The sequence below is a fragment of the Coturnix japonica genome, chromosome 15 (assembly GCF_054131305.1).
Source record: "Coturnix japonica strain WE chromosome 15, WE-NBRP24, whole genome shotgun sequence".
Taxonomy (NCBI): domain Eukaryota; kingdom Metazoa; phylum Chordata; class Aves; order Galliformes; family Phasianidae; genus Coturnix; species Coturnix japonica.
This window is the reverse complement of record NC_140677.1, coordinates 5,501,474-5,520,304: the sequence shown is the minus strand read 5'-3', so window position 1 is coordinate 5,520,304 and position 18,831 is coordinate 5,501,474. Positions and strand designations below refer to the sequence as shown.

General features: G+C 43.2%; 1 long non-coding RNA gene across 2 annotated transcripts; it reads left to right on the top strand.

The window, feature by feature from the left end:
• Positions 1-6,233: 6,233 nt before the first annotated feature.
• LOC146758347 (uncharacterized) lies at positions 6,234-14,848 on the top strand. 2 transcript variants are annotated; one of them, XR_014934572.1, is made up of 3 exons: positions 6,234-7,921; positions 11,179-11,222; positions 14,552-14,848. It is a non-coding gene; the product is annotated as an uncharacterized LOC146758347 (long non-coding RNA). The 2 variants fall into 2 exon arrangements; XR_014934571.1 differs by lacking the exon at positions 6,234-7,921 and adding an exon at positions 10,872-11,007.
• Positions 14,849-18,831: the final 3,983 nt, after the last annotated feature.

Below are 18,831 nucleotides of genomic sequence, written 5' to 3'. Positions count from 1 at the left end.
TCTTGTGCAGGCTGAGCATCAAGAAGGGCTCAGGGAAATTTTCCAACCTTTAAAGACCCCAGATTCAAGGCTTGGGTGTTTATGGATCCAGGCCATGCTTTGGGCAGGGGTTGCTTCAGTCAGGACTCACTGACCTCAGGGTAAACAAAGGGTCGGTAGGTTTTAATGGGAACTTTTCAGTGAAATGAGACTTTGGGGTTTGTTGAACACATGATTTTTGTCCAGATTCAGGAAATCCTTCATTGTGATCCTTGAGGTCTCTTCCAACACAGGTCATTCTGTGATTCTGTGATCATCTGGATTTATTGCGAGCCTATTGAGGTTAGCTCTTCCTATCTGGAAAAGGTTGCAATAACCATGGTTGGCACTGACTCTTGCCCATCTTTGGGGTCCCTCCATCACCCCTCATCGCAGGAATCTGGGGCTCTTCACTGATCCTACCTGCTGAGTATCACTGTAAAACAGATTCTGTAAACAATCTATACTCCCATGTATATTTCAGTGTGCTTCAGGTGCCGAAATGGAGTCAGTTTTTTGGGTAATGCACACCTCAAAAGCCATATTTTGAGCGTTACAGACCTGTGAAAACCAAGAGACCTGGACCTCACAGCTGCTCACACAAAATGTCCATTCTGAAGCATCTCACTGCAAAGTGAACTCCATTCCTTTGTGCTCCATGTGAGCACAGCCTTATTCCCATCCAGGGGAAAGCTGCTTCAAAGTGTGTTGGGAATTACACCTCACGCTATGAGGACATCAAAACATCCTCTTCGGGCAGACTGGGTTGGGCAGGGCCATGTGGCCAGGGCAACATCATTCACGCACACAGCCTGAATGGGATAAATAGGCAGCAATTCATATTTCCGTGAGTTTGCACACATTCACACAGCCGTACTGAAAGGAGAAGAAAGAGTTATTTATGATGTGTTCTGAACTATAAATTATATCAAAGTCAAAGCTCAGGGTAATTGCTGCTGAAGTGGATCCAAAGGTTGGCACTATGATTAAATAGCGCTGCTGCCTTTTAGGGGAAATCTAGTTACAGACAAACAACATGGAGGTCAGAAGCAAAATATAATTCAATTCATAGCTATGAATTAATGAATGTGTTTTAGATTAATTTAAATCCACAAAGAGACTTTGTGTTGCAGAAATATTCATTATGAAGTTTACCAGATTATTCTTCTGGCAGGGATTCAGCTTCCTGGGCTCCTGCAGGTGAACCCACGTCGTGTGAAATGAAGCACAAGGAAAGCGCCAGCTTTTCCTGCACAATGTGTCAGCTTGGGTTCTTCTCTGGGAATGCTTTCTCTCCCTTCCAGCTGACCTGTATGATACCTGTGGCTGCCCTGGCTTGGTGAAAGATTGATGGTCAGACTAGATGATTTTAAAGGTCTTTTCTAACCTTAATGATTCTATGATTTTATAAAGGTGAAATAGAACAAAAAAGTCTGGAAGTGCCATACATGAGCGAATAGCATTCTTCTATTTTCTGCTCTGGGACCACAGCCTCCTGCAGGAGAGCTGAGGCTTAAGTCTGTCCTTCAGTGTTTCTGGAATAGTGAAGCTCTTCCCAACTGGTTTTTATGGGTGTGTGTGCTGGAAATCTTTTACATTTGAGGTTACTTGGAACACCTCCTACAGGATGATAGTCTCTGGCTGCCTTCCTAATTGTGCAAGAAAGGAGCTCATACAGCCAGTGACAATCCAGAGGATGAAACAAGATGCTTGCAGTGGTCAAAGGAGAGGGGACAAGCTGTACCAGCAGGCTCACAGCCCTGCCAAGGGATGCCAAACCCCAGTCCTTCCTCCAGGGATGGTGCCAACATGGGGAGAACCCTTGACCCCACTGTTCTGTCCTCAGAGGGAGAGGAGAACGGGAGGGTCTGGCAAAACATGAAAGTGGCTCCGACACTGCCTTGGTTTCACTGTCCCTCCTCTTCTGTGCACTCTCTGTGCTGCTTCTCAGCACTGCAGGGATTTGTGATGAGCTTCCACTAGGGCAGAAGGTTGCACCTGAAATACCATGAGCACATCTTCCTGTCCCCACCCTGAGCACTGATGGCTTTGGGTTTGCACGAGCTCCTATCATGGTATTTACAGCTCTCCTTCGCTGTAATCTGGTGATTTCAGATCAGCTGCTCTTGACAGAAGTGCTTTGCTTTTGCTGCAATTCTTGCTTTGTAAATTGTTAGTGGCTGAGACAATGCATATGTATATTATTCGAACATCCGGATTTTTATGACTTGGCATCTTGCTCCTCAATTAACAGTGATGTAACACGGCCTTGCAGGGACCTCCAGTGAGGGCAACTGCTGTGGTCAGCACCTGCTCTCATTTGTGACATCACCCATTGCCCCAAGGTTCCTGAATGCTACAGGGAAGCACTGCAGATCCTAAACATGGCTTGGTCAATTTTATTTTATTTCATTTTATTTTTAAGCAGAACATTTTTCTCCTCTTTCTGTAGTTTTATTTGGTTTCTTTCACAGAAAGCTGTGCTAGCCCTGGGTAGCCCTACCCTTCCCAGCCCACTGCTCCAGATGGTTTTGCTTTCCTTCAACAGCAAGATCTTTGGTTACAGAGGCCAGCAAGTAATAATTCATCAGCTGTTTTTGGCTGCTTTTAGCTCACAGTCAGGAACCAGGGTGGAAATGCATTTATCATGGACAAGCTCTACCCATTAAACTTGGATTTTGCCTTCCAAGCACTGTAGTCATTTCTCACCCCCAAGTTTCTCTCTTTGCTAACAGTAGGGAATCAGCTGCAGCAGTTTGGGGGTTCTCAGGACATGGCTTCCTTCACCCTTGGGTATGGCCATGCCTGCAGGAACAGATGGAGATTCTTCCATAGCAATAAAATGGTGATTTCCAGCAGTCACTGACTCAGCCCTGGGCTTTCTGGAAAGCATTTGCTTGGCTGGATGCAGACTGTTTCCAGACTCTGTTCACTTCAACTTCCTAAACAGGAATTTAAAATTCTGACAGTCCCAAGAATGAGGACATGGTTTAGTGGGAATGGTGGGGATGGGATGATGATCTTAGTGGTCTTTTCCAGCCTTAAAGATTCAATGATTCTGTCTGTCTGCCTATGTACGTATGTGCGTATGTATGTATGTATGTATGTATGTATGTATGTATGTATGTATCTATCTATCTATCTATCTATCTATCTATCTATCTATCTATCTATCTATCCATCTAATGATCACCTAAATACTTGGAAGAGGGCAATGTGTGGATTCCCCATCCCTAGCAGTTCTCAAGGCCAGATTGGACAGGGCCCTGGGCAGCCTGGTCTAGTAAGTGGCAACCAGAACATGGCAGGGGCATGGAACTGGATCAGCTTTAAGTTCTCTTTCAACCCAAGCCATTCTATGATTCTATGGCATTTGTAACCCTGTTCTATTAAGGGCCCCAAATGGGAAATAAGCAACACACTGTGATAGATGGGTTAGGCTCATGGAGACTTCTCAAAAACCATACAATTAACTGGATTAGGAATGATACTGTGGTCTCCAAGGAACAGATGAAGCAGATAAATTTTGGCCCCTGAGCTGTAGCTATAAAACTCCAGCCCAGTTTCTCTAAGCCTCCACAGCCCTTTATGGGGGGCAATCTCCCAGTGTCCCCACGTTCCCTCCCACTGTTCCCATTGCACTCCATGGGATGCCGAGGCTCTTGCAAATCAATTAAGTGGGAGGAGAGGAAGGAGTTGAAAGACTGTCCAATGGAAAATGTGTCAGCTGGAGGTGTATCACCTGCCACCAAACCATCCCCAGCTGTTGAGTGCTCTTCCTTTCAAGGCCACCTGGAGAACATGGTGGAGAGCTTAGCTTCAGCCAGAAGCCCCACTGCTGGCAGCCCTAGCAGGAAATTTGCATCTTGGAAGACAACCAGACTGGAGCTGGTCATAGGAGCACACCAGGAGGACTTTCTGGGCCCTGATCCACTGCCAGCTCCCCTACATCAGGCCATCCCCAAAAGGGCATCTCGCCCTGACTCTGGTGCCAGAGGGCAGGTGCAGACTCAACCTGCCAGATGTTTATCTCCATTAAACATGTCCACTTTATTGCCAGATTTGGAGAATGTAGACTTGTGTGTGCTCACTGACCTCTTCTGGCCAGCTCAGGTGCTTGTCAGTGCTGCACCACACACCTAAGAACCTGCTGGAAGGGTTCCACCAACCGCAGCCAGTTTATTGCTTCCAGGAATAGGGCAACACAGCAGTGGCAGCCCTTGAGGAAAGGCAGGTCTTCAGGGTTGTCTTCAGTTAACAAACTATCTTACTCATATCTGTGATTGCAAGTAAAGCAGAGCCCACAATTGGAATAGGGATCATGGCAACAACAGACCACTGCACAGAGGTTTCAGGGAGACCTAGAAGCAACAGAACTCCATCCCCTCCCTGCAGTCCTTGCTGGGGAAAAGGGAGGAGTGAAGTAAAGAATGCAAAACTGGGCCCATAGTGAAAAAGGACAGCCTTGAAAATGCTGAAGGAAGATCAGCCAAGCCTACAGCTTCAGTATTAAAAAGCAACTGGTGTGTTTTCTTCTCTTTGCCTTCTGCTGCTGTACTAAAAGCATCTTTTCTTTGTGTGAGAATGCCTTTGTTTGCCTGAAACGGGTTTTCCCACCCTAAATAAATACTGCTTTGAAAAATCTCATTGCAAAACCTGCAGCACTGGGCATTAGGAAGAGAGCCAGGATGGCACAGAACATCCATGGCGAGGAGAGCTGGCTTTCATCTGACAGTGCTTAAGGATGATTTGACCTCTCCCTTCCTTTACATGCTGGGAGTTAACTTCTCATGTAAGTGTCCAGCATAAATTCTTCAAATGCAAATTTCCATGTCAAAACTACAAACAGACATTTGATCAAAGGTCAGCTCTCCTTTGTGTTCCCTTTTGATATAGAAATTTCTATTTCATCTTTGACTGTCATGGTCAGTTAAGGGAACTGCAGCCTGATGGGAAATTACTGATGCATTTCATGTCCTCACTCTCCAATGAGGCTCTTCCCCTCCCCTCTTTCGCATCTTATGGGTGTTTTAATTTGAATATGTTTTCATTTTTTAATGGAATAGTTAAATTAGCTTTGAAAATTTAGCAGTATGACACTGCAAATTGTCTGCTTATTAACTGAAGCTGCTATTTGATACTCCGGGAGCTGATCAAATAATGATTATTCCCTTCCTGTTGGCTTTATTTCATGCTTAACTTGTGGATCTTTCTTTATGGGGCAGAGCTTGAAGGACAGAGATTGCAGCAAATGGAAGGTCTGGGAAAACATAGTGTTTATTTTTGTGATCTCCTGGCTTGGATGGATCCAGAAGAGTTTGAGCTCTGCAAAGGAATGAGTGCTGCCAGCTCATCCAGCCCCAGCACTGTGAGGAGCACAAACCCACATTTAATCATCCTCAAAGACAGCAAAAGGAATCGGGATGAATGAGTCCCTCTGTTGGCAACACCTAAGACTTACACCTGGGTTTTCTGTCCCGAATTATCTCCTGAAGGAACAGGAAGCTGCGCACCATCTTCTCTTGGAAGGTCACCTGGGTCTTGCAGTATCCAGGAACGCTGCTCTGTAATGGCCCACGCTGAGAGAGATGTCCTTCACAGTGACAAGAGGCACAACATTTCATTGCCTCTGATCTCTTTGATATAAATCACTCCTTGAAGTGCCATAAACTCTTCCCATAAATCAGGAGATCATCACCTGCCAACGTGGCTCACTCGCTCAGTGGAATGTGTTTAGATGCATCTAAGGCTGAGTGATACCATCAGACAGCACATCCCTGGAGCACCTGGAACCCGGCCCTCCCCCAAGGTCCATGATGGTGTACAAGGGGCAAATCCTCATGCTGGTGGCAAATGCAAAGGAGTCGTGTTGTTTTGTGTATGTGTGTGTGAGTGTGGTTTTACGTTTCATTTTTTTCCCTCTGATCACTGCAGTTTATTTTGTTTTCCCATTGATTAAAATACGCAGAGTTATACATCACAGCCGGATGAAATAGCATGAGAAAGTCAGCTCATTAACATCAGCTGACAGGATCCAAAGTGACCGAGCTGTGTGGTTGTGTGGCTGCCTGCAGGGAGCGGGGCAGCCGGCGCTGGATGTTCCTGTTCAGTTCCCAACTCAGCCCCAAATGCCGCCTCGAATGGGTAACGTAGGGCTGCTGCAGCCCGGAGGCAAAGGGAGGGAAGTGGGTTGGAAGCTCGGAGCAGGAAGCGACGCGGATGTTGGCCGTGCTTCGCCAGAGAGACCCTGTCCTTCCTCGCTCCTCCAGCACACCCCGCAGTCCGCTCTCCTGCCAGGCGGGTGACAGGGACACCAGATGGCAGCAGTGGCCTTCGGATCCCAGCAGTTCCCAGCCAAGAGAAAGGTGAGCGTTTCCCTGCGGCCGGCTACCCGAGGCCGGCTTCCCTCCGCCTTCCCTGTGTTGGAGCTCGCTCAGCATCCTGCATCCTGCCCTTAGGGCTGCCAGAACATCAGTGCGCAGAGCAGCTGTGCGCTGGAGTTGTTCCGTGTGTCAAAACAACACCGAGACCCCCAACAGTTCAAGGCAAAGGAGAAAATCCATGTCCTGGGCTGGGTTTCTGGAGAAGCTCTCACCTAGCAAAATTCCCTTGAAGGTGGAGAACATGGGATCTTGCAGAAGCCTTTTGAGATGGGTGATAAACCATAACAACACGCATCAGTGGAAAGAGTGTTTATTTAAATCTTACGTTAATTTTCTCACTGTAGTGCTTTAACCTCCTGGATAAGTTTTGTTTGTGGTAACACCCAAATATCATTGATTTCTATATTGATTTGGGGGCTACCCATTTAGCTGTTCACCTCTATGTCACCCCAGAAATTATTAGTGCACTAACTGCCAACAGAAAAGCAAACCCAAAACACTGGAGTGACTGATGTGTGAGTTTGGGTAGAGAGTGCAGCAAGGAACAACCAGAAATAAATCCTTTTGTCTTCCCCCATGTACATGCAGTGACCCAGCAAACTGCAGGTCAAGAAGTCTGGGTTCAGCTCTGCTTGTACCCAGAAGCTTGGACAAGTCCAGCAGAACCTCCTGTATTGGGAATATCTCAACACCAATAATGTTGGATCATAAACTCAGTTTCTTCTCGTTCCTCCACTGCTCTGCCCTTTGGGTTTGCCCATCACTGCTGGGATGAGCCCAGGACAGGCTGGGATGGATCCCTTTGGAAGTGTTACACAACCAGAAGCACATGAACAAAACTGTGGATGTTGGCGTTTCCAACAGGAGCTTGCAGTGGCTGTGGATAGCAATAGCATTCCGGCTTTGCAACTTGGGATGCTAAGAAGGTGCTGCAGCATATTGCCTTGTAATAACACGAAGCAAAAGCTCAGCAGAAAGGCTGTGAACCAGATAAGATTGATTAAACAATTTCTAACCAACGGGGTTGCACATAAAAATTTTATTAAAACCTCAAGTGCTGGATTTATTTCCTGGGTCTGTCACTGCTACTTTTTTATTTTTTTTTTTATTCAGTAGTGATAATTACTACATTAGAAATTAAATGAACCTCATATACTACATCTCTCAGACCTCCTAGGAGAGTTGTGAAAGTGATTTAGGGAAGTGAATTTGCTATTGTGCCTAATCAAGTTACAGTAATTGTCACCTATAATTTTAACTTGACTGCTATGTGTTTAATTGGGAGCTTTACCTTCGGATTTTTGGAACTGAGCTTCTCTGTATTTTCCTGCTTCCCAGCCCCTCCCAAAATGCACTGATAGAAAACAAATCACTGCACACAGCTGTACTGTTATCAGCATTGCCTTTAATGAGTCCATGATACTGGTTCCCCCATTGTGGATGTGCATCTTTCTTCAAGGAGCTCTGTGGAGCAGTACACAGTCCAAAGCCTTATGAGAAGAGCAGAACGGGACATCCAGGTGAGTGACAAAATAGGATGTAGGGGAGCCAAAGGCATGTGAGCATCTCTCAGCAAGAGCCCAGGTGGGAAGGTGGGTCACTGGCTTGTGGAGGCTTCTTGTGCTTTCCCGTGTTCCAGCTACACACAGTGAGCTAAACCCACAGGTTCCCTTCTGTGGTCTGTGATGTGGGCAATGGTTCTGGTTACTCAGCCCTGTGATGGGCTCTCTGGATGGCCACAAGCCTGCTTCTTCCTCTTTCCCTTCTCTTACTAAACAAATGTACCACGTATATACATGTCATGTATATTTTCAAGCTTTTCCAGGACTCTGATGACCTGTGGTGCCTGTGACAAGTGCATTACAAGCTGCCTGTGGTGCTGCTGGAGCTCCTGTCCAGGCACTGCAACCAGCCTGCTCTACCTGCCTTGGGGCATGCAGAGCTATTGCTTGCCTAGATCCCTGGTTTAGCAGGGCCAGGGGCTGGCTTGTCCATTGATTCTCTGCTGTTGGAGCACTTCAATAGTATGGGTAGGCAGAGAGCGTGCTTACTCCAACCTGACTATCTTCAGCAGCAGCACAGAAAGCAATCGGGGTGAATTTCAGGCTATAAGCAAACAAACTTTCTTCTGAATTTCAGGAAGGTGGTGATGATTGTGACCATGGGGAACCCTAAATGGGTTCATGGTTCTGAAGCACTCCAAGACAGATGGCCAATATTAGTTTGAAACAATGGGCCTGTTTTTGACTGTAACTAGATGTAGTAAAGGAACACTTGTCCTGCTTGATTTTCATAGTATATAAAACCTATTTAATTTAGATTGGGATCAGGCCCTCCATATTTAAAGCTACAGATCTTTACAGATGCAGGAAGGATATATTGTGTTGCTGCAATTAAATGAGTTTATTTTATTTTTTAAAGGATTTATTTGATCACAGTAGCATTCACAGAAATGATTTTGCTTCCACAGCTTGGAGCTCACATTATGAAGAGATGTGCGTAGAATAGCAGTAACCTTGCCCTGAATAATGCATAGTGTTTGTTAGCCACTTTTTAAGCCTTTCTGCTTAACCACAGAAGATTAGCATTTTTGTTGCTTTTTTTTTTCAGTCAAAGTTTTGCAGGGGGGGAATGGAGGGAGGCAGGAGGGAGAACGTTGGCTTTCTTCTTAGCTTACTTTAAACAGTTCCCCAGGCTTTCAGTATACAACTTAGCTATTCAGATTGGGATATTTTGGCCTTAGAAGCATGTTAGCTAGTTCTCAGGCTCGCTCTATTATACAACTTTCTAGTAAATCATGAATAAGTTGAAAGGCTGTAGAGCTTTTTCCCTAATTTCTCAAGGGCCCTTTTACTACCAAATTTGTTTTCATCCCATGTTATTTACTGACTAGCTCTAATAAGCTCCTCTGGTGTTGTTCCAGTCTGCAAGCGTGGGAGTTCAGCAGGTAATGCGTGGCAGCACAGGGAGTTTGAAAGATCCTGGCTTTGAAATGAATATTGCTGGTTAGAAATGGGACTGCATTCGTTACCTGCTGGAGTTTTTCTGAGCTCTGTCTTTAGGATGGGATGCTCCAATGGTGTAAAACAGCAGAGCTCTGCTATGGCTCTGTAGCGATGCTGAATTTCACAGCTGCAGATATGAAATGCTTTGCCTCAGAGTCAACAGCACAGGGGTAAAAGCTGAAGATTTGGGTCAGAGCAGAGTGAGAGGGCAACGCTAAGCTTTGAAGATGCAGGACTGGGGCTTCCTTTGCTCTGCTTCCATTTCAGAGTAATACAAAGCAGCAAATGTTACGTGTGTTTTCTTTACTGTATTTATTTATTTTTAATCTCAAAGATTATAAAGGAAGAATTGCATTAATGATACAAAATAGTGAAACAAAGTGGAAACTATCAACTAGTAGTACTGTTGTAATAAGAGAGAGCAGGTATATTAGCCAATTAAATTTTCTATAGGATAAAATATATGTATTATATACATGTATAATACATATACATCAAGCTATACTTTGGAATCCAGTGGTGTGTGTATGGCCATGTAAGCTTCCTTAAAAATGTTATAAAAGACAGCATCTAGCCTTAAATGTAACTCATGGTACATATGAAGGTGTGGTGTGACATTAATGCAAAGTCATTCATACAAGTAGATCCATCTAGTGCCACCAACAAGTAAGTCCAGTGAAGGGAAAAGATGTTCTCTGGAGTTACCTCCATCTCCTGCAGCTGATTGGATGCCATTAAGAAGCAGGTGGCTGACAGCAGCTTGTGAGCTCCTTCTGTCCAGGATGGTACTACACAGATTACATGGTTCTTTGGGGATCTGTAGCAGCCTCTTCTGCCCGAGTGAACTAAAATCACTGGCATTCAGCAGCCAAGAGCAATAGGCAAGAGCGTCTTCCTGAAGGGGAGGATGTTTGGGTTGCTGTGCTGACAGATTTAACACTAACATCCATGTGTGCAGAGAGCTCTGTGGGCTTATTTGGTGGAGGAGAGTGAGATCACTGCTTTAGGAAACAAATCCTCCCATCTCTGCAGGCACTTCTGCTCTGTTGTTCTGCTTTACAGTGCCTTTTCTTTGCAAACCCTGCTCTGACACACCAGGTGATCTCTGGCAGAGGACAGAGGTGATAGAAGTTGATATGTGGCCACAGCTGCCTGAGTGCAGAGTGCTGCTATGTGGCATTCACAGCTTCCTGCTGCCCTTATCTCACTTTTGTTATTGCTGCTCTCCCCCTTACTCTGTTATGTTTAAGAATAAAAAACAGGGTTCTTCTGGAAAAACAGAACCAGGTTTTGAAAGACTGCTAAATCCCAAACTTTGCAATATAAACTTTCCAATCGAGCTAATTTTCCAAAATAATGGCATTGATTTATTTTTTTTCCTTCTCATGATATTGTTTGTTCCTCTTCTTTTGGAACTGCAGCTCGTTCTGTTGTACGCAGTTGCCAAGAACCAGTCCACAGCTCATGCTGATGTGTTGCTGGAATGACAGCTCCAGCTTTCACACGCTGGTGCACTGTATTAGCTGGGGAGTTTCTCTGTTCCTGTTCCACTATTAGGTTTCAAACCTCCCTGCTGAGTAGCTGTCCTCAAGTCGTATCAGGTAAGCTTAGCTATGCATTGAATTCAGGGAGTGGAACTAATCCCACACTTCAGCTTTAGAGGAGAACAATGATGCAGGGAGCTAAGCCTGGCCTCTGTCTGAGAGGTAAGGCTTTTGTATGCTGAAAGAAACAGGTGCACTGCGCTTAAGGATGTGTTCTATCTATTTCAGGTCCATCTCTGCTTAGACAAATGCCCGCATGCTGGAGGCAAATAGTAAGTATGTACAATAGTGTGTCTTAAATATACTTACATCATGTCTGTGATACATATAACATGTGCATGCTTCGTTTCATGACTCCTTCAATAAAGCCAGTATTATTAGTCTGCCCATACACTAGAAATGACAGAAAACAATATTACCACAGCAGATGAAAACAAACCTCAGTAAATGTCTGCTGTTGCTTCCCCAAGTGTTGGTATTTCTCTCATTGGAGTAACTAAGTTCTGCCTAAAAGGTTTCTCTCCCCTTCTCAGAGGAGAAGTCCCCGGCATTCAGTGAATTTTCTCCCAGCACTCCCTTGGAGTCAAAGGGACATTCCTTACTGACGATGGTAGAATTGGGTTGAAGTTTTTTAATGATAGAAAGATGAATCTTTATTTAAATCTGACCTTATAAAATCCTTATTAATAAAGATCTGAGTCTCCTACCTGAAATGAGCAGAAACGCTGGCTGCTAAAAATGGTGCTTAACTGTCTTATCAGACACTGAAGAATGTTTGTTATTTTTTTTGGCAAATAGAGGAAAAAATTAATTTCCCCTCAGTTGAAGTGTAAAAAGAGCAGTGAATATGAGTGACTGCCCTGAGATCTTGCCTGCACAGCACATGCTAGAAATGAGAATGGTCTCTGCAGGAAAGAAGTGGCATTAAAATTACTTTCCCTTTTAACATTTATACTGCTGAGTAAAAACTGGGTTCTGAGTGTCCTCCATGCATGCAAGCATGATGAATCTCTAAAAGCAGCGATTGCTAAGATCACTATGTTAGATTAACATAGCAGAGCAAAAGAATTAAGACTTTAAATGTGAATAGATGTTATTGCAGGATAATGCAGGTATCTAGATATGGATCTCTACTTACCTTTATATGTCAGCTTACGATCTTTTTATCAAACAAGTCAAGGAAAGTTCTGTAGTTGAGATACGGTAATAATCAGTGTAATCCCTTAATAGTTAGCTTTGAAATCTTGGAAGCCCTCCCCACAAGTAGCAAACAGTGACTGCCCTGCTAGCTGCAAGTACCATGAGCCATTTTATCTTAACTACTTTACTAAGAAAGCTTTTCTTTATTCTGTTGGGTAGAAGAGCAGGCATGTTGTCGGAGTGCAGTTAAATCCCACAGCTTATTACCATGAAATATATGAGCTTAGAGGATATGAAAGCGTTCCATCCAAAAGGATATGAAAGTAGTTTGCCCAGAGAGAGTTCAAGGCCTTCTGTACAAGGAACACAGTTCCAGGCTTTAAAGTTGCACCATGTGTCAGGATTTCAAAAAAGACTGTTCTCAAAAATGGCCTTTTAAACTGGCAATTATTCCCCATATATCATCAAGAGAAGCTTTAGAGGTGAAATAATGACCCTATAAAGACTTTTTAGAAGGCCTCATCTGCTGTTTCAGAGGTGAACTGGCAGGGTGTGTGGGGACAGCTGTGCTATGGCTGAAGTCTCCCTAGCCCCGAGACCCAACCTTGTCCAGTGATACTTTTGGAGCTGAATAGAGTAGCAGCTCTGTATTGCAGCTGGCACCACTGCAGTGCTATTGCTGCTGCTATCCCCTTGGGATGGGTTAATGTTGTGGAAGATCTGAGTACCATGGATTCACTCAATTGTAATCTGACTGTAGACTCTTATTCACTAGATCAGGCTACAGTGAGAAAAATCTACCTGTTTTGGGAGGGGGGGATGAGATAGTGGAAAACCCTGAATCGTTCAATTTAAATTCCAGAGTCATCTCCCTTATATATTTCCAAGTGTATTTGCAGGCTATTTCTAGGGATCCCTCCTTCTGACTGATCTGTTCTGTTGCACAGAGATTTCAGTGGCAGTAGCATTTCATTTTTAATACGTAAATATTAAACACACTTCTGCAGTCAATACCAGACCAGGCACGCTGCCTGGACCTCAACCTAGTTCCATTCAATAATAAAGCTATTGACAACAATACAAAAAGGATCTAAAGCCACAAGCAGAAAATTAAAATAGCCAGTGCCAAGAAAAATGTAAACTGAAGTTTTCATGAACGTTCAAGTATTCCAAATGGAATAGAGAAATTATGCAACTGAACTTGGATGAGCCAAGTAAGATAATGGCAGGTAATGAGACATCTGTATCACAGCGTGTTATGTAGAAAACCTAATATAACACATTAAACTGATTTCTTTACGAGAGCTGTCACAGTGAGCATACTTCTCTATATATATATGTATGGGGAATTTTATTTAAAAACAAAAAACCCAAACCTCTCTATTACCTTTAGGGCTGTTTATTGTTACCTTTCCCTATTCAGTGGCTGAGTGTGTAAAACCAACCTGCTTTGGTAGTGCTAGATTTATTGTTTTATTTAATAGTAACAAAAAGAAAAGTAAGCAAAAAAACACCCAAATAGGCCTCTGAAGTGACTGAAAAAAATAAAGGCTCTTGTATATGAAGCTTCAGGTTGAAAGTATGATGGAAAGAGAGACGTCCCTTCCAGTTGTGGCTCCAGAGATTGACTTTCCCATATTCTAGCTCTTTTTTAAAAAGAAAAATAATTACTGCAGAGAGAAAGAAGTAGAAAACAAAGCAGCTTTGAGTGATACATTCAGAATGGCTCAGGGATACAGGCTGGCTTTGAGTTATTTGTTTTTACTGTATTTCCCCTTAGAGCAAACAAGTGTGGTTGCAGCCATGCCAGCTCCACTAGTTTGGAAGGAAAACTCATTTGCTCTGTCTTCTCTGCTTGTTTGAAGCAGAAGAGGCAGTTTAGAGAAAGCAGAGAACAAAAAGTAACCATTCGTTGGGGAGCATCTGCACCTTTCTTGCAGCTGAATTGCATTTTGACTAGCAGCTGGATTGTTAGCATTAATATTATTGTCTATTATAGAGCCATGTCTCAATTGCTGGAGCTGGCCAGGCTAATAATGAATTGGATTTTTTTTTGGTGGTTCCTCCCCATGCCAGTTGAAGGGCTTTGTAACAAACACACACAGAGGAGCAAAAATGGGTAGTGGAGATAGGAAGCAGCCACCTGTTTCTGTTGCCACCTTTCCTACCCTTGCAAGGGCCTGTCGGATCTGAGCCATGCTTCCTGCTTGCAGCTGGAGCTTTAAAGCTTGCCCATGTTGCAAAGCTGACAGAAGCTCAGGGTTCCTGGCAATGTTAAGGAGGGAACATCACCGAAATAAGCTTAGAGAACTGACAGATTGGACCAGAACTCGTACTGAGTCTGCTGTAACACAACCAAGGCTGTTTCCTTTGATGTTACTGTTGGGTTATCTCTGCTGAGAATGAGGTCTCACTGGGACCAAACTTGAAGGATCTCCTTCCTGTCCCCTGTGCTGAGCAGATCCATCACAGTACAGATTTCTCATTGTGGGAATACAAGAAAAGCTGTTCAGAGCAGCAGCTGCGGAGCAAGATAAACAGCATGAGAACCAAGGACACCTCTGCAAGGAGAAGAGTCTCACAGCTCTGATTGGATATGTGCCTGCATGGACAGTTGAAAAGTGTTTTGTAGAATGCTTTGTTGACATGTAAAGGTGGTTGGGAAAGTTGTAAGGGCGGATGGGAAAGTTAGAAAATAACAACTTGTGAAGGTATGTAAGGGATGTGAGAACTTGTAATAAACGATTTGGATCGTTCACATCTGAGTCCGTGCCTCAAACGCTGCATCTCATCTCTGTGCAAAGCTGCAGTGACAGTGAATGAATGGGTATTCTGTTCTAAAGCGACTGTTCCAGAACACATCACTGTCACGTCACTTAAACACCACCAGTCATCCAGGTTTTCAGTAGCTGCTGGGACTTGCTGAAAACAGTAGAGCCCGTCATTCTGAGATTAAGGGGGGATTAGCTGTATGATTTCAGTCAGCCTTAAGAGAAAGGTTAAACACTCTGGGAGGAGGAAGTGTGTGCGCGCATATGCATCTTCCAAAACAACAGATGGTTTCAATAAAGTTGCTCCTGCTGCTAGGAAGTGGCACTTCTTGACATTAGCAGAGCCATATCTCATTAGGGTTCTTGTTTCTACCAGCCTGTCTCAGCGAGGCCAAATCCACTGTACAGTATGGGGTAATCAGAAAAGACACTCCAGTATCTGCCCCATTAATTGCCTCCTGCCAGTCTTTGCTCTGTTCTGATGTAATGCCCACTGTGCTCAGTATGGAACGATCAATTGGCTTTGAAGGGCAACTTCCCCTAATGATCTGCGATTCCCCCTACTTAAACTGCAGCAAGAAGAGTCTTTTTAAAGATTTTGCAAGAAATGTGTGATTTCTTGGAACCGCTAAATAAAAACTCTCTGCTTCAATCAATGTATCGATGTATTAAATTATTGTGCAAGTAAATTAATGTGCCCCTTGGTGACAGAGCTGCAGAAAATGAGCGGTGTTTTATGCATTAAAGACAAATTGGGAAAAGATTGTTTTCCAAGGTTAGATTGTTCCTCGGTGAATATCGAGATCTTTCCAATTAAAACAGGAAGGTTTTTCAGAGCGCAGTTGTGTTGGGCGTTTTACTTCCCACAGGTCTACAGCACAAATTAACTCGTACAAATAGCTAAGCAATCATCAGTGTTAGAACTGGCATATTTGGAAGAAGGCAAGTAATATTATTCATTTTTACTGGTGTTGTATTTAAATTCTAGAGTTAAACAATTTTGCTGGGAGTTGGCTTTTATTTTAGTTTATTTTCTAGTTTTTAATTGGAGATTTATGGAAAAGAATGATCAAAATGGTGCTGTGAAAGTCTTGCCAAGCTTTTGCCAAGCTCAGATCTCAGCCAATCCTGGCTGCCCTTGTTTGGGGTATGTTGTACATGTGGAAGGAGGCTGATCCTTACTCTCCTGATAGCTCTCACCTGTCAGTGAAAAGCACTGAGGGACAAAAACAAAAGCAATAAGGGTGCTGCACTGTCTGCCCACAAACTGAAATTAAACAAGGCCTGCAAAATGGAAATATTCATGTGAATTAAATGCTGTTTTGCTGGTGTTTTTCTTTACGTTGTGGTCTGCTCACATTTATTGTCTTCTTTTGGTCTTCAGGAGAAAAAAGAAAAAAGAAAAAAGAAAAATCTTATCTGATGTTTTCTATCTGTAAGTAGATCCTCCAAATCTGCTCTCTGCACCAACAACACATCAGATGACCCAAACCAAAGTTTGCTGAAAATTGGATGTTTTCTTGGTCCCTTCATTGAAGGTAGATGAACCAAAACATTCTAATTAATTTGTTCTTCAGGTGTAATGAAGAAAGGAAACTTTTTCAATAACTTCATTGTTCAAACCTTTTTTTTTTCCTGGTAACTTCTAAGTTCTCAAATATCTGGAGAAAGAAAAAAAAAAGTGAATATTTTGTTCATTCTTTCCTGAAACTTTTTCCCTCTCCTCTTTTCTTGCTCGGGCTCCTGACAAAGACATTCTTTATTCCAAAGGCAAGAATCCCAGAACAAGCAGTGCCAGCTCTGAGTTCATAAGGAGGGCAGTGTTTCTAATCACTTATAAAAAACAGACTTGGATTCTGCATTTTCTCAGTCGATATTATTTAATCCTTTCATTTGAATTCTTGGGATATCAAATGGGAAGCACTTTCTCCACATGCTTTCAGCTGTAATTTTTTTTCTCAAGAGGTATCTGCAGGAATGATAAATTAGGTGTGAAATTAAAGCATGAAAGAAAGTATCCTAGTATCTTAATATTCAGGACATTTTGTATTCTTGCAAAATCTTAAATGATATCATCAGTTCTAATGGATTGCTGGACAGAAGAGCTAAAGTCGACCAAGCAAAACACCATACAAAAAAATTATTACCATGCTGATAAAGGAATTTACGTCAAAATATCTTAAAGGGCTTCACAACTCCCCGCTGTCTTCTGGGAAGCCGAAATCCATGGAATCAAACAATTTGATCAATGGCACCCAGTGAATCAGTGTCAGCGCTAAGATAAAATTCCAATTTTCTGACTTCTATGCTCAAATCCTGGGCTTGTATTGCTTCCCAAGCAGAATACAGAAGAGAGATAGAAATAGATGTAGCAGAAACAAAGGGAGATGGAACTCCCTTTCTTTTAGCACCTTGAGATTTCTGAAAGCACTGACGGACGCTGGTATTTGTGTGCAATGCAAGTGCTGTTTATAAAACTTAGCTTCAACATTGTGATTGCTGCAGATCTCAGAGCAGCCTGCATGGGCAACGTGCTTCTCATTTTGCATCCAAGAAAGCCAGTAAATAGGATGTAGACCTGGGTGACAAAGTCTGTTCCTTGAGTTCCCGTGAATGTGTGTCACTCTGTGCTAAATCTTCTTAGTGTTAGGGAGTGCTAATGAAGGTTTCCAGACAGGGAAGTGGATGACAGTGTATTTACTGTACCTGAGAAGGATTTCAGAGTAAGAGAAAGCATTGATAGCAGTGCCTCTTAATGAATAGCCAAACCTGCTTGTCTGGCAATTTATTTTCTTCACATGAATCTTACAAAGGTAAGCTATTTCATGAAACACTTAACTCCAAAGTACCAGTTCAATGCAGTATTTATATTAAAAAACATTTTCCATTTCGCTTCTGCATTTTGAACACTAAATCCAGCCCAGCTTCAGTGTCCACACCAAAGGAAATGAACTGCATTAGGCAATGTCATTTGCTAAAAGGTAAGAGTGGAGTCCCCTAGTTTTATATTTCTAGGGACAATTTCGCAGGCCATGCCATTGCTGAATGGGGAAATTGGAAAACTGCAGAATCGATTTGCAGACGTGCAGTTCTATTTTCTTTCACACCTCCTTCATCAGTGCCCCCATCATCCCTGTGTTGTGTTGCATTATTACTGACAGCAGCCTGGACATCACTGATAATGGCTAAAGTAGGGAAAGGCAACTTGTAGCAAGTGAAAGCTAAACCACATGAGAAGCAGTCAGAAGATGCCGAGCACTGCTATTTTTGCTTCTAAAACTCATCTGCTTCAGGGTACCATAATACACCCATGGCACATTGCTGCTGAGAGCTAAAGTGAAACACTACTTTTTAAAAAAAAGAATCTTATCTAAATTGGATTGGGTTTGCATTTATTTTTCCTTGAGCAAACGGCTGTACCGCAAAGTTGCATTACATCTATTTTGATTTATAATAGAAAAAATGTGTAGTCCTTCAAAACGCTCCCACTATTTTTCCCACTATTAGTCCTCCACAGTACGCTGCTGCTAATGGCTCAGTTAGCAAAACTGATGGGATGGTTATGGCCAAACACCAAGGAGAAAAAAAAAAAAAAGCAAAAATAGCTGGTGACTATCAGCTGCTTCATCTCCAGGGCAGAAATGGTGCCTTGTGATGTTAAAGGGCATTGGCAACAAGATGAGGTCTGTCAGTTGGGGTCACCCAGCTGCCTTCTGGATGGCTGCGTGCCAGGGGCACCATTACAGAATGAGAGAGAAAACTATGAGGTCCAACACAAAGTGTTTGTGGATTGGTTCTGATTAACGGGCTGGAAAGATGTGGGGTTTGCAAACCACAATTCGCTCTGCTTTTGTGGCATCAGGAAGGCAGCAAATACTGGGGAGGTTTTTGTTTATTTTAGGGTTTTTTGGTCTGTTTTTTCTTTTGTTTGTTTGTTTGTTTTTGTTTTTGTTTGTTTGTTTGTTTGTTT